Here is a 12,558-nt window from a genome sequence, read left to right as displayed (position 1 = left end):
TAGGCACACAAATGCGACCATTAATCCTCAAAACTCCTTCCAGATCAAGAGAGGCTGATTTTGCTTCACCACTCAACACTTTGTCTCGAATGGCCCTCAACTTTTCATCTTCAAACTGGTGTGTAAGAATCTGGTCCATCAAAGTAGACCTAGCCTCCACAAAGGCCAAAATACCATGATGTGTAAAAATATCAAGTCGGACCAACTGTCTAGCCAATGACTGAACCTCCAACGCCAAAGGCCTCTCCACAGCTTTAAGAAAGGCCAAACTACCCATGCTAGATGCTTTGCGACTTAGAGCATCCGCTACCACATTAGCTTTTCCCGGATGATAAAGTATGGTAATGTCATAGTCTTTCAGTAACTCTAACCACCTACGCTGCCGCATGTTCAGATTCGGCTGAGAAAAGATATACTTAAGGCTACGGTGGTCAGTATAGACCTCGTAATGCACTCCATAGAGATAAGGCCTCCACAACTTCAGAACAAACACCACCGCTGCTAACTCGAAGTCGTGGGTAGGATAGTTCTTCTCATGTACCTTCAACTATCGAGAAGCATAAGCTATAACTCTACCTTTTTGCATCAATACACCACCCAAGCCGACTCCCGAAGCATCACCAAACACAATAAATGCCACGCCCTCCTCGGGTAAGGCTAGTATAGGTGCTGAAATCAATAATTCCTTGAGCTTTTGAAAACTCGCCTCACACTCATCAGTCTACTGAAATGCCACGGTCTTTTGAGTTAGCCTAGTCAATGGGGCTGCAATAGAAGAGAATCCTTGAACAAACCGACGATAGTAGCCTGCCAACCCAATAAAACTCCAAATCTCAGTAACCGAAGTAGGCCTAACCCAATCACGAACCGCTGCAACTTTGGTTGGATCAACCATAATACCATCCTTGGTCACTATATGACCCAAGAATGTCACGGACTCAAGCCAAAACTCACATTTGGAGAATTTTGCATACAACTTCTCCTCTCTCAATCTCTGAAGGACTGTCCTCAGGTGCCTAACATGATCCGCCTCATTCTTGGAATAAACCAAGATGTCATCAATAAACACGATCACAAACGAGTCCAAATAAGGTCGAAATACCCGGTTCATCAACTCCATAAAAGCAGCCGGGGCATTAGTCAACCCGAAGGACATAACCACAAACTCATAATGCCCATAACGAGTCCTGAATGCAGTCTTTGGGATATCAGATTCCTGAACTCTCAACTGATGGTAACCCGACCTCAAATCAATCTTTGAGAACACCGATGCACCTTGAAGCTGGTCAAATAAATCATCAATGCGAGGGAGAGGATACTTGTTCTTGATAGTGACTTTGTTCAACTGTCGATAGTCAATACACATCCTCATAGTACCATCTTTCTTCTTCACAAATAAAACCGGTGCACCCCACGGTGATACACTAGGTCTAATAAACCCTTTCTTCAATAAATCTTCCAATTGTTCTTTCAACTCTTTCAATTCTGTCGGAGCCATTCGATAAGGAGAAATAGAGATGGGTTTAGTGTCATGCTCCAAATCAATCACAAAATCGATATCACGGTCAGGAGGAACTCCCGGCAAGTCTGTAGGAAATACATCCATAAACTCTCTCACCACCCTCGTAGTCTCTATATGAGATGACTCCATGGTGAGATCACGTACATGAGCCAAATAAGATAAACAACCCTTATCCATCAAGCGACGAGCACAAATATAAGATATCACCCCCTTAGGATACGAACTCGGATTACCCTTCCATACTAAGCTAGGTAAACCGGGATAAGCTAAGGTCACGGTCTTTGCATAACAATCTAATATAGCATGATAAGGAGATAACCAGTCCATACCCAGTATCACATCAAAATCAAGCATGTCTAATAAAATCAAGTCTGTACGGGTCTCTTTACCCGAAAATATCACCAAACATCCCTTGTATACCCGATCCACTACTAAAGATTCACCTATTGGGGTAGAAATAGTAATAGGCACAATAAGGGACTCACTCACATAATCAATACCCACATCAAAATAAGTCGACACATAAGAATAGGTAGACCCTGGGTCAAATAATACTGAAGCAGAACGATGGCAAACTGGAACAATACCTGTAATAACTGCATCAGAGGCTTCTGCCTCATATCTACCCGGTATAGCATAGCATAACTGACGATCACCCTTAGCCTGCGAACCACCACGAGCACCACCTCGTACTCTACCCCTAGCACCATGGGTGCCACCTCTAGTATTCTGCGAAGAACCTCGAACAGTTGGAGCATCTATAGAACGAACAACTAGTGCCCCAGGCCATCCATTAGAAGGAGCACGTTTGGGGCAATCTTGGGCCTTATGTCCAAACTCATCACACACATAACAACCTCGAGGACCTGAACTCCGTGGGGAATAACTAGAAGTGTTAAAACGACCTCCGGAGCTCGAAGAACCCTGAATAGCTGCCTGGACTGGTCTGCCCTGATAACCATGGGTTCCTGAACCCGAATATTCTCTACCCTGGGAGGAATGATTGCTGAACTGGCCCTGCCGACGGAACCTCTTGGCCCCGCCCTGTCTAGCACGTCGAATACTCTCTATCATCCTGGCATGATCAATAATACTCTGAAACGTACCCCCAGACAGTACAAGAGAGGCTGTAGCCTCCTAGAGATAACCGATGAATCCCTTCACTAGTTTGCGAATCCACTCGAACTCGGTGGGAATACTCGACATAGCATAACAAGATAACTCATGGAAGCGAGTCTCGTACTCAGATACAGATAGGGAGCCCTGCTCTAGTCTGTCAAACTCATCCCTACGCTGATCACGAAGGCTATAAGGCACAAATCTCTCAAGGAACACCTCAGTAAATTGTTCCTAACTCATCATAGGAGAACCAATAGGTCTACGAGCCAGAACTGACCTCCACCATTCTTTGGCCACTCCCGCAAATTGATATGAAGTGTAAGCAACTCCATGTGCCTCTAAAATGCCTAGGTTGAACAACCTATCTTGACACTCAGTCAAAAAGTCATAGGCTTTTTCTCCGGCTTTACCATCAAACCTTGGAGGTGCCAATCGAACGAACCTCTCGAAACTCTTCTGCTCAGCTACCGACATGGCAGCATTAGCAGAAACTGGCGGAGCTGCAAATCTCGGAGGTGCAATAGAAGGCATTGAAGATGAACCAGGAGTCTGAAATCCTACACTAGGCCCCTGAACTGGCGGTGTAGCACCAACTGTGATAGGAGAACCTATAGTACCTGAAATAATACCAGAGGTAAGAGCACCATCCAGTCTAGCCAATAATCGAACCAATAGCTCCTGAAGCATCGGAGTACTATCGGGAACCACAGGAGGCTGGGATGGCCTCTGCTCCTCAGTCTTTTGCTCTAAGTCATCCTCATGCTCATACATGGGCTCAGGTGATAGCTCTCTAGCTCGTCCACGAGCAGGTGCCGCTCCCCTTGCTCGGCCTCGTCCCCTGACTCCACCACGTCCTCTACCTCGCCCGCGTAGTGGGGCTCGAGTAGCAGGTGCATCCTCACCCTCAGTAATTGTGGCTCTAGTCCTCACCATCTGCGCAGAAGGAATAGATCAGAGGTATACAACACTTGATATGAATAAATCGCACGAAGGGAGTAAAAAGAAAGAGATTTTCCTATTAAGTATCTTGTAGCCTCTCGAAGATAAATACGGACGTCTACGTACCGATCCGCAAGACTCTACTAGACACCCTACTCTTTAACTTATGAGACCGGTGAACCTAGGGCTCTGATACCAATTGTCATGACCCAAAAACTGAGATCATGATGATACACATCTCAAAACCCAATCTGATGTGTAACCCTAAAAATAAAATTCATACAAGACTCCCAAAGGGGAAAGTGATTCCACGATTTAAATAAAAAGAAAAAAAAACAATGAAAAAATTATCCCAAAACCTGGTGTCATAAGTATAAAGAGCATCTAATACAAGGTTCGAATCTGAAGATACAACATAAGTCTCTGAATGATACAAAAGACTGAAAAATAAAGATAGACTAGTGACGATCCAAATTCTGGGACCTCACCACTAATCTGAGAATTACACAATCTGCTAGAATATTAACTGCCACGTGGGGTACCCCGACTAGTATCTGCATCAAAAAGGGACACAGAAGTAGGGGTGAGTACAATTCACATGTACTCAGTAGGTTTTAGCTGACTGAGTATAAGGAATTAATCAAACCTATGAAATAAACTAAGGAACGCTTCCACCTGCATATAGAAAAGTCCCACTTCGGCATCGGTGCCGCCAGTTTATATATATAGTGGCACGAATAAAGTATAATAACAACTCATAATCACAATTAATCAAATAATTCAAGCAGCACAAATGTCAATGCAATGCAATGCAATATGATGATGCAATGATGTGGTGGTACGGTGGAATCAAGACTGTCGCACAGCCTGTCGTATACACCTGCCGAGCTGTGCTACCAAGCAGGACCCATGGGGGTCTCGCAGACCATATACCTCAATCTCATTATCCTTGCCACCTCATCGTGGTCAAGGGATCACAATGCATTCACTATCCTGCCGGAAAACTTAACCTACACATGATATTCACCCTCAATAAATAGTAACGGAAAGAACACACTTTCATTTAAATATTCACCCCTTTCTCAACAATATTTCAATACCCAAGTATGCTCAAAAACCCCAACTCAATCTCTCAGGTGGCATCACAAGTCAAATAATATACTCAAGCCTCTCTCTTAGGCAAATCATAATTCACATGCTCTCAAAGCAAATAAGGCCCCCACACGGGCTATGTAATACAAATAAACCCCGTCACGGTAACACATTAATAAATAAGCTTTCACACAGACATCACAATATATATAACATTCTCAACTTATACTACAACCCCATCCCAAAGTCTATAACATATGAATGACTAATTACCCCATCTCAATCTCAAAGAAAGATAGCCAAACCTACCTCAATTGCCGAAACCGCACTCAAATACCTCCACCGGACAAGCAAATCTCGAATTCAGCGCCCGGAATAACAATCCACTATCAACAATGAAACATACACGTCACAAGGAGTCCAATGACACCCATATTGATAGGTTTTGGAACCGGGGGTAAAATGGTCTAAAAATTAACTATTTTCGAAAAGGGTCAAATCTGTAAATTTATTGAACAATCCCATTCTATTGATAATAAGGAACTCATGGTTGAAAAACCCATAAAAATAGAGCTCAAAACGAGTTGGAAATCACAATTTTTCTTAAATTCGGATTAGGAAAGAAACAAGGTTTTTTGGGGTTTGAAACTAAAATTTAAGAGTTAAAATCGTCAAAAACTTAATGAAAAAGGAAGGTTTTAGGTCAAAAATCACTTACCCAACACTTTGCCTTGAAAATCTCTTCTCAAATCACCTCAAGGAGTTCAAGAACTCAAACAAATGTTGAAAAAAATATTGAAATGGGAAGAAAGGGGCATTTTCTGTCCAAAAAGTTACTGTTCACGCGTGTTACTGTTCACGCGTGTTTTGTACAAATTTACGAAAATCACCCTCAAGGTCATTACATACATGTAAGATAGCATGATCCCAAACAATAATTGACAGTTTGTTTTCATTAGTAAAGGTCTTGCTATCAATTTTAGGTGCTTAATAAATGACTCTGCAAGGTCATTTTGAGTCTGAACATAAGCAACAGGATGTTCAATTTTCCAATTGATAAGCAATAATCATTAAAAGCTTGGGATGTAAATTCTCCAGCATTATCAGGGCGAATGGCCTTAATTGGATAATCTGGGAATGGCTCCCTTAATCTTATTATTTATGCTAACAACTTCGCAAACGCCAGGTTGTGAGATGATAAATGGCGCACATGAGACCATCTAGACGATGCATCTATTAGGACCATAAAATATCTAAACAATCCACTAGGTGGATGAATAGGTCCACATATATCTCCATGTATGCGCTCTAAAAAGCCAGGAGATTCGATGTCAATCTTCAGGGTCGATAGTCTAGCAATTAATTTGCCTTAATAACAAGCAACACATGAAAATTCATCACTCGTAAGAATCTTCTGGTTCTTTAATGGATGTTCAGTTGTAGGGCTGGGCGTTTGATATTCGGTTCGATATTTTCAAAATTCAAGTTCGGTAATTGTGTAATGGGTAATTCAAAGTATATACCAAATACCGAACTTTTAAACTTCAGTTCGGTAATTTGGTAATCGATAAATCAAATTTCAGTTCGATATGGTATTCAGTAATACCATATTGAAGTCAAAGTCCACATAGAATATGATAGTAAATCATATTCACAATAGCAATAATAAGAGATGTGAAGATTTTTAATAACAAACTAAACAATAGATCGAATACAAGTATACAACTGAGTCTCAAACTAATTGTAAAAAATATATACATTATGGCTTATTCAAATCTCCCAACTTCAACGACGCATATAACCCCAGTGATGAAAATTCCGACATTGCAGAAAGCCAGAAATTGTTTAGAGTATTACTGTATCCTTTAGGAGCTGACAGAGGGAAGAGTCACACACCACAACCTGATCTTGAAACTGATTAGAGCATCACTGTATCTTTGTCTCCTGGTCAGTATACACAATTTCAGAAAATATTTCACAAGCACTTGTATGATTAACTCAACATGAAGGATCAACTGTACTCACTGCAATCCTTAAAAAATTATAGAAAAACAGAACAAAATAGTATGTGTATTAACAGGTAGCCTTACAGAACTCTCTTTTTAGTATTTTTGTACTGAGATTTCATGCAATATCTTATCTCCTTAATTAGGTTCTCCGTATTACCTTATCTTTAATAAAAATAAAACAAGATAAATAGAAAACAAAATGCTAGAAAACAAAGACAATTGAGATGCTAGAAAACAAAGACAATTGAGATGCAACAATATGTAATATAGCTGAATAGAACAATTACTAAATTGAATACTCATGCATAAAGGAATACTGAACATAACTTGACTGAGGTAGAGCATGCAAATAAAATGAAATATAAAAGCTTTACAATTGAAATAACGCAATATATGCAACTCTTTAAAAATAACACTTTTCTCTTCTTGAGGAGTTTCTCTAATCGACAATTATCAGTATGAGCCTTGTGATGATACAATGTACTGCTAACGTCGCCAGAGCCGTCCTTTATCTTGTTAGGATAAGAGACACAAGTCAATTCATGGATTCATCTAAAAAGTCCTTATTAGGGACTGAGGTGAGGAATCGCCCGAACCAACGCACGATTCTATTCTACATAACTTTTATCTATAATTTAGATCATAATGCTATATTAGATGCATCAATTTTCACCTTGCAATTGAGAGCAACCTTGGTAAAAGCAGACAAATGACAATCTCTTCCAAACTCAACTAACTTATTCAAAATGTCTCTTCCGACCAAGATCATAACGCCATTTTGGAGTGGTCTTCTTCTCATATGCCTGCAAGTAGAAGAAGTGTTTAAATGAGACAAAGAATACTCAGAATCCTATCAGTAAAGGGGGTAAATTGCACCCAAGGGCGTGGCCTAGTCGTCAATGAAGTTCAAAAAATAAAGAAAATGCTAAACAGACCAAGAGCGAGCAGAGAAATAGAGCTTACACATTTGTCAAATTCAGGCAACTTTTCAGAACAAACGACACTAGCAGCAGAAGTATAATACATATGGCAAGAAAGGAACCAATGAATCTTCCAATCTAACAGCAAAAGTCCTGAAGCTCTCACTAGAATGATAATGTAGGATGTCCATATAGATTAATGAAAGCAAGGCTATCTAGAATACTTGCCCGGGGGGGGCTTGGCAGTAGTACTGAACATTTCTTTGATTTTGAAGGATCGCACTCAACTTAGCATGTAGGCCATCTTCTTTACCATTGATCTCATTACTTCTAGGAATACTTTCACCACATTGCAACAAGGAAAAAGTTGTTTCCATATCTGGTGTACAAGAAGCAGAGCAGATGTTGATAAAATTCACAAGCAGAGGACAATTGAAAATCTGAAAAAGTAGAAGCAGAGCAATTTAGACGCAGACATGTTTAACAATTGTTTTTGTTATAAAGGAACCAGCAAATAACAATTTGAATTGAGAACACATCAATACATCAGAGCTTGGATTTTTTGTTCAACAAATAGCACTTCATAATATCCATAACTGATCCAAAATCTGCTTTCACTATTTTTCAGCTTGAATAATGCAGTCAATATCATCCATAGCTAAAAAGAATTTAAAATGTGTCAACAATTAAACTAAGTAAAAAAATATAAAAATAAAATACAAAAACTGAGAAACATACCAAGTTCAAGTTTCATAAGATGAGTGCGCCAAAATTAGATCTCAACCCTTTTAACAACCAAATATCCATTTGAGTCAAGAGCATTCTGCATCTAGGAACTTCTTAATGAATTGAACTCAAAATAGAAAGTTTCAAGAATTCGCAACAATCATTCATTCGGTAAGACTATTAAAAAAGAGGAGAAGAGAAGAAGGAAGACTAGAAGAGGAAGAGGAAGAGAAAAAGCAAAGACCAAAGAGAACTTACCTTCAAGTGAAGCGGTGAAGGTGAAGGCGGCGTGAAGCGGTGGTCGATAAAGGTGAAGGCGTGAAGCTGAAGTGCAGAACTCAGAAAGTGATGAGGTCTTAACTTAAGTTAAAGTGTTAGTGTGTTAGGGTTAGATAAGTTAAAGACATTATTGGGCTGGAATTAAATTTTAGCAATGGGCATATAGCCCTTTATGTTTAAAAGGAGTCTTTTAGGTTAGGCGGCACAACAGATTTAATTTTGGTATTCGGTATTTACCGAATACCGAATGGTATACTTATAAATACCGAATACCGAAATGTTAAATTTTGGTATCGAATATCGAATTGAATTACCGAATACCGAATATCGAAATATCGAAATAGCCGGTTCGGTTCGGTAATTCAGTTTTTGGTATTTTATGCCCACCCCTATCCAGTTGAGTTTTCAAAGATTCGTCTCATCATTATTGATTCAGGATGACCGATTCGATCATGGCATAGCACAAATGTATTTAGATTAGTAAATTACTGCTTTACGATCAAACGTGCTTCAATTGCATTAATTTTTGCATAATATAGGCCAGACGACAAAGTTATGAATTTTTCCAAAATATATTTCTGGCCTGAGACACTCTTGGTTATACCAAGATATTCAGTATTTATTTCATTTAGTGTCTCGACATGATATCCATTCCTGTGGATATCTTTAAAACTTAACAAGTTTCTTGGGATTTAAAAGAGAATAGTGCATCTTCTATAACAATTTTTGTCCTCTTAGGTAGAAATATAGTAGTTCTTTCAGAGCCTTCTATCATCTTTGAATTATCAGAAATTGTAGTAATATTTGCTTTTCTTCTAAGCAAGTTGCAAAATATTTATCGTCTTTAAAAATAGCATGAGTTGTTTTACTATCAATCACACAAATATTCTCGTGATTGATCATTGATCCAAATAAAATTTGAGGCATATTCATATTTTTTCTTCAAAAAGAAATAAAGTAAATATTATAATTAAAACATGGTCCATTATACAAATTTTATTTATTTACATGGATACGAAAAATACAAACATATCATTTAGTACAGACAAATAAAAAAAATTATTTAAAAATTATTAGGCTTATCAATATTCATATTGTCTTCTAGAAAATTAAAGAAATCAGTTACATCCAACTGCATAGGCTCAATATTATCTTTAAAGATAAAGTTTGTCTCTAAATTATTTTCTGCCCTCTTCGAGGATGCCTAATATAGGTGAACCAAGTGTTTTGATGACTGACATATTCGTGACCAGTGCCCCATACCTCCACATCTATGACACATACTTTCTGAATTTTTCTTAGGTAAAACTTCTGGCTTTCCACTCTTTTTTTATAATGCTGATCATTTTTCGGTGTCAGCCGAGCATCATGATTATAATTTCTTCTTTGACCATGACCATGACCATGACTAGGGCCATGATCTTTTTTTGTTGGTTATAATTTGTCTGATTCACTTCAGAAAGTGGCAAAGAACCAACGGGCCGACTATCATAATTTTTCATCAATAGTTCATTGTGAAGTTCAGCAATCAGAAGGTGAAAAAGTAATTCAAAATAATTCTTAAAACTCTTTTCGCGATATTGCTGCTGCAGGAGCATATTCGCGGATGTAAATGTGAAGTATGTTTTTTCAAGTTTATCTTGCTCAGTGATTTCTTCTCCGCATAAATTTAACTGAACTATAATTCTAAACAAGGCAGAATTATATTCAGTTATATTTTTAAAATCCATTAATCTCAAATTTAGCCAATTATGACGTGCTTGTGGAAAGATGACTAACTTCAAGTGGTCATATCTTTCTTTTAGATTCTTCCACGATTTAAGGGGGTCTTTTAATGTAAGGTACTGCAATTTTAATCCCTCGTCAAGATGGTGGTGGAAAAATATCATGGCTTTGACACGGTCTTGACTAGATGCCGTATTGTCATTTTTGATGGTGTCTGCCAGACTCATCAATTCTAGATGTATTTCGGCATCTAGTGTCCATGATGAGTAGTCTTTTTCAGAAATATCAAGCAATAAATTCAAGTTTTTGAGATATTAGACATTCTAAGAAATTAAAATTCTTACCATTTTTTGTTACCTTCCTAAAAATAGTTCAAAGTGATGGAAGCTCATGCTGATAACGTGTTACAAAACAAATTAACTTAGTAAAAAAAGAAGAAAAGGATAATAAGAGAAAGAAAGAGGAGTAGATAAGTGAAAACGTACATGCATCATTTTTCATTTAAGATGTGCTCTTTTATAGACAAAATAAAATATAAGTTGTGGACAACTTGTCTACTACAACTTGTCTAGTGGGTCCAATAAATGGACATCCACTATACCCCCGTTCATAACAAAACTTAATTTATTAATAAAGATTTGTGTGTTATAAACATATTTGTTTTATACTTAATATCTATTATATAAATTTCTTCGGAGAAAAATTACAAATCATAATTAGGACTAAAACAATTTTTTCGTGTAAATAAAGAGTTTTTTTTCATTGTAAAGAATATCTCAATCCTTGAATATCCTTCGAGAGAAATAAGAAGTCAGCTCTTCTCCCTGTTATTCTTCTTCTGATTATTGTGGATATTTTTATTAGTATACTGTAATTGTATCCATATTCCACATTTTATTCATCATAAGTAATACTCTGTCTATTTCAATATATTTGTCTTACTATGTTTGTCTTACTTTATTTTTAGTTTGATTTAAAAAAATATTTATTTAAAATCATAAGATTAAGAGTCGTTTGACCATGAATATGAAATCATGAGATAAAATTGAAGTTTTGTTTGGACATGCAATTTGAATTTTTTATGTTGTATGTTTTCTCATAAATATAAAAACCTCATAAGTTGTAAAACTATTAAAATTATCCAATTCTTTATACAAGCTTATCAAATAAGCCAAAGTTTATAAAATCGCATAATACACTATCACAAAACTATTCTAAAAAAAAAATATATTGATCAAACTTTATTTCAATAAAAAAAATTGAACATAAGTTATAGTGTACTAGTCTTTAATATAATCCTCCCACGTAGTACGTATAATCTTCTCACGTTGAACTTGCATTTTCCGATTATATAACCGAGAAGACAAGCCAACATTGTTACGTTGAGCCATTTCTTGGTCAATTTGGTTGGTAAATAAATTTGATCAAAATAAATGTATTTGGTGAATATAAATGATAAAGTAAGAACTTATTTGAAGTAATAATAAATTATATGTTAGTGAGAATAATCGTTATATGAGATATAAATAGTTTAAAAAATAATTATATGAACAATAATTTTTTTTACATATGAAATAATGGTTATTATATGTAAATGTGGGGTTATTTTACAAAATATAAACTTGTGGGTGAATTTTTGTATTTAAAAAATCTCAAATCATGATTTGAAATTTCCAAATCATGTTTTTTTGGAGAATTTGAAATTGCATGAAATCGCATGTCCAAATGTCTATTAAAAAAATTGGTACGTTTGACATATGTTTAATTTAAAACTGCAAGTACTTTTTAAATTAAAGACTCATTAGCCTATTTTATTAAAATGAAATATCTGGGGAAAAAACATCTATTTACTTTCTTAAAATTTGTATCAAATCAAAATAGGACAATAAGTTAAAACGAATAAAGTATATTTTTATATAAAATTAATTAATATTGCAAATCAAATATTGCATTAGTTATGTATAGATTTTTCTTTTACATAACTAATTTAATAGTAGTTTTGATAGAGAATTAGACCTCTTGGTTCGAATTCAACTTTGAGCTTATCGCTTCTTTATGTCCATACATCTATCTCAATATTCTTATCTTTGTTGAAATTGACATCTTCTAAATATAAGAATTCCTTACCGACAACACTATATTTGATACAACAAAGTCAATCTAATCACATTGTATCACAAGACTAAAATTTAAACCCATAGAATTTTGGCTATTACCTTAAATAGTT

Source organism: Solanum dulcamara, chromosome 5, assembly GCF_947179165.1.
Source record: "Solanum dulcamara chromosome 5, daSolDulc1.2, whole genome shotgun sequence".
Taxonomy (NCBI): Eukaryota; Viridiplantae; Streptophyta; class Magnoliopsida; order Solanales; family Solanaceae; genus Solanum; species Solanum dulcamara.
Note: the sequence above shows the minus strand (reverse complement) of the source record.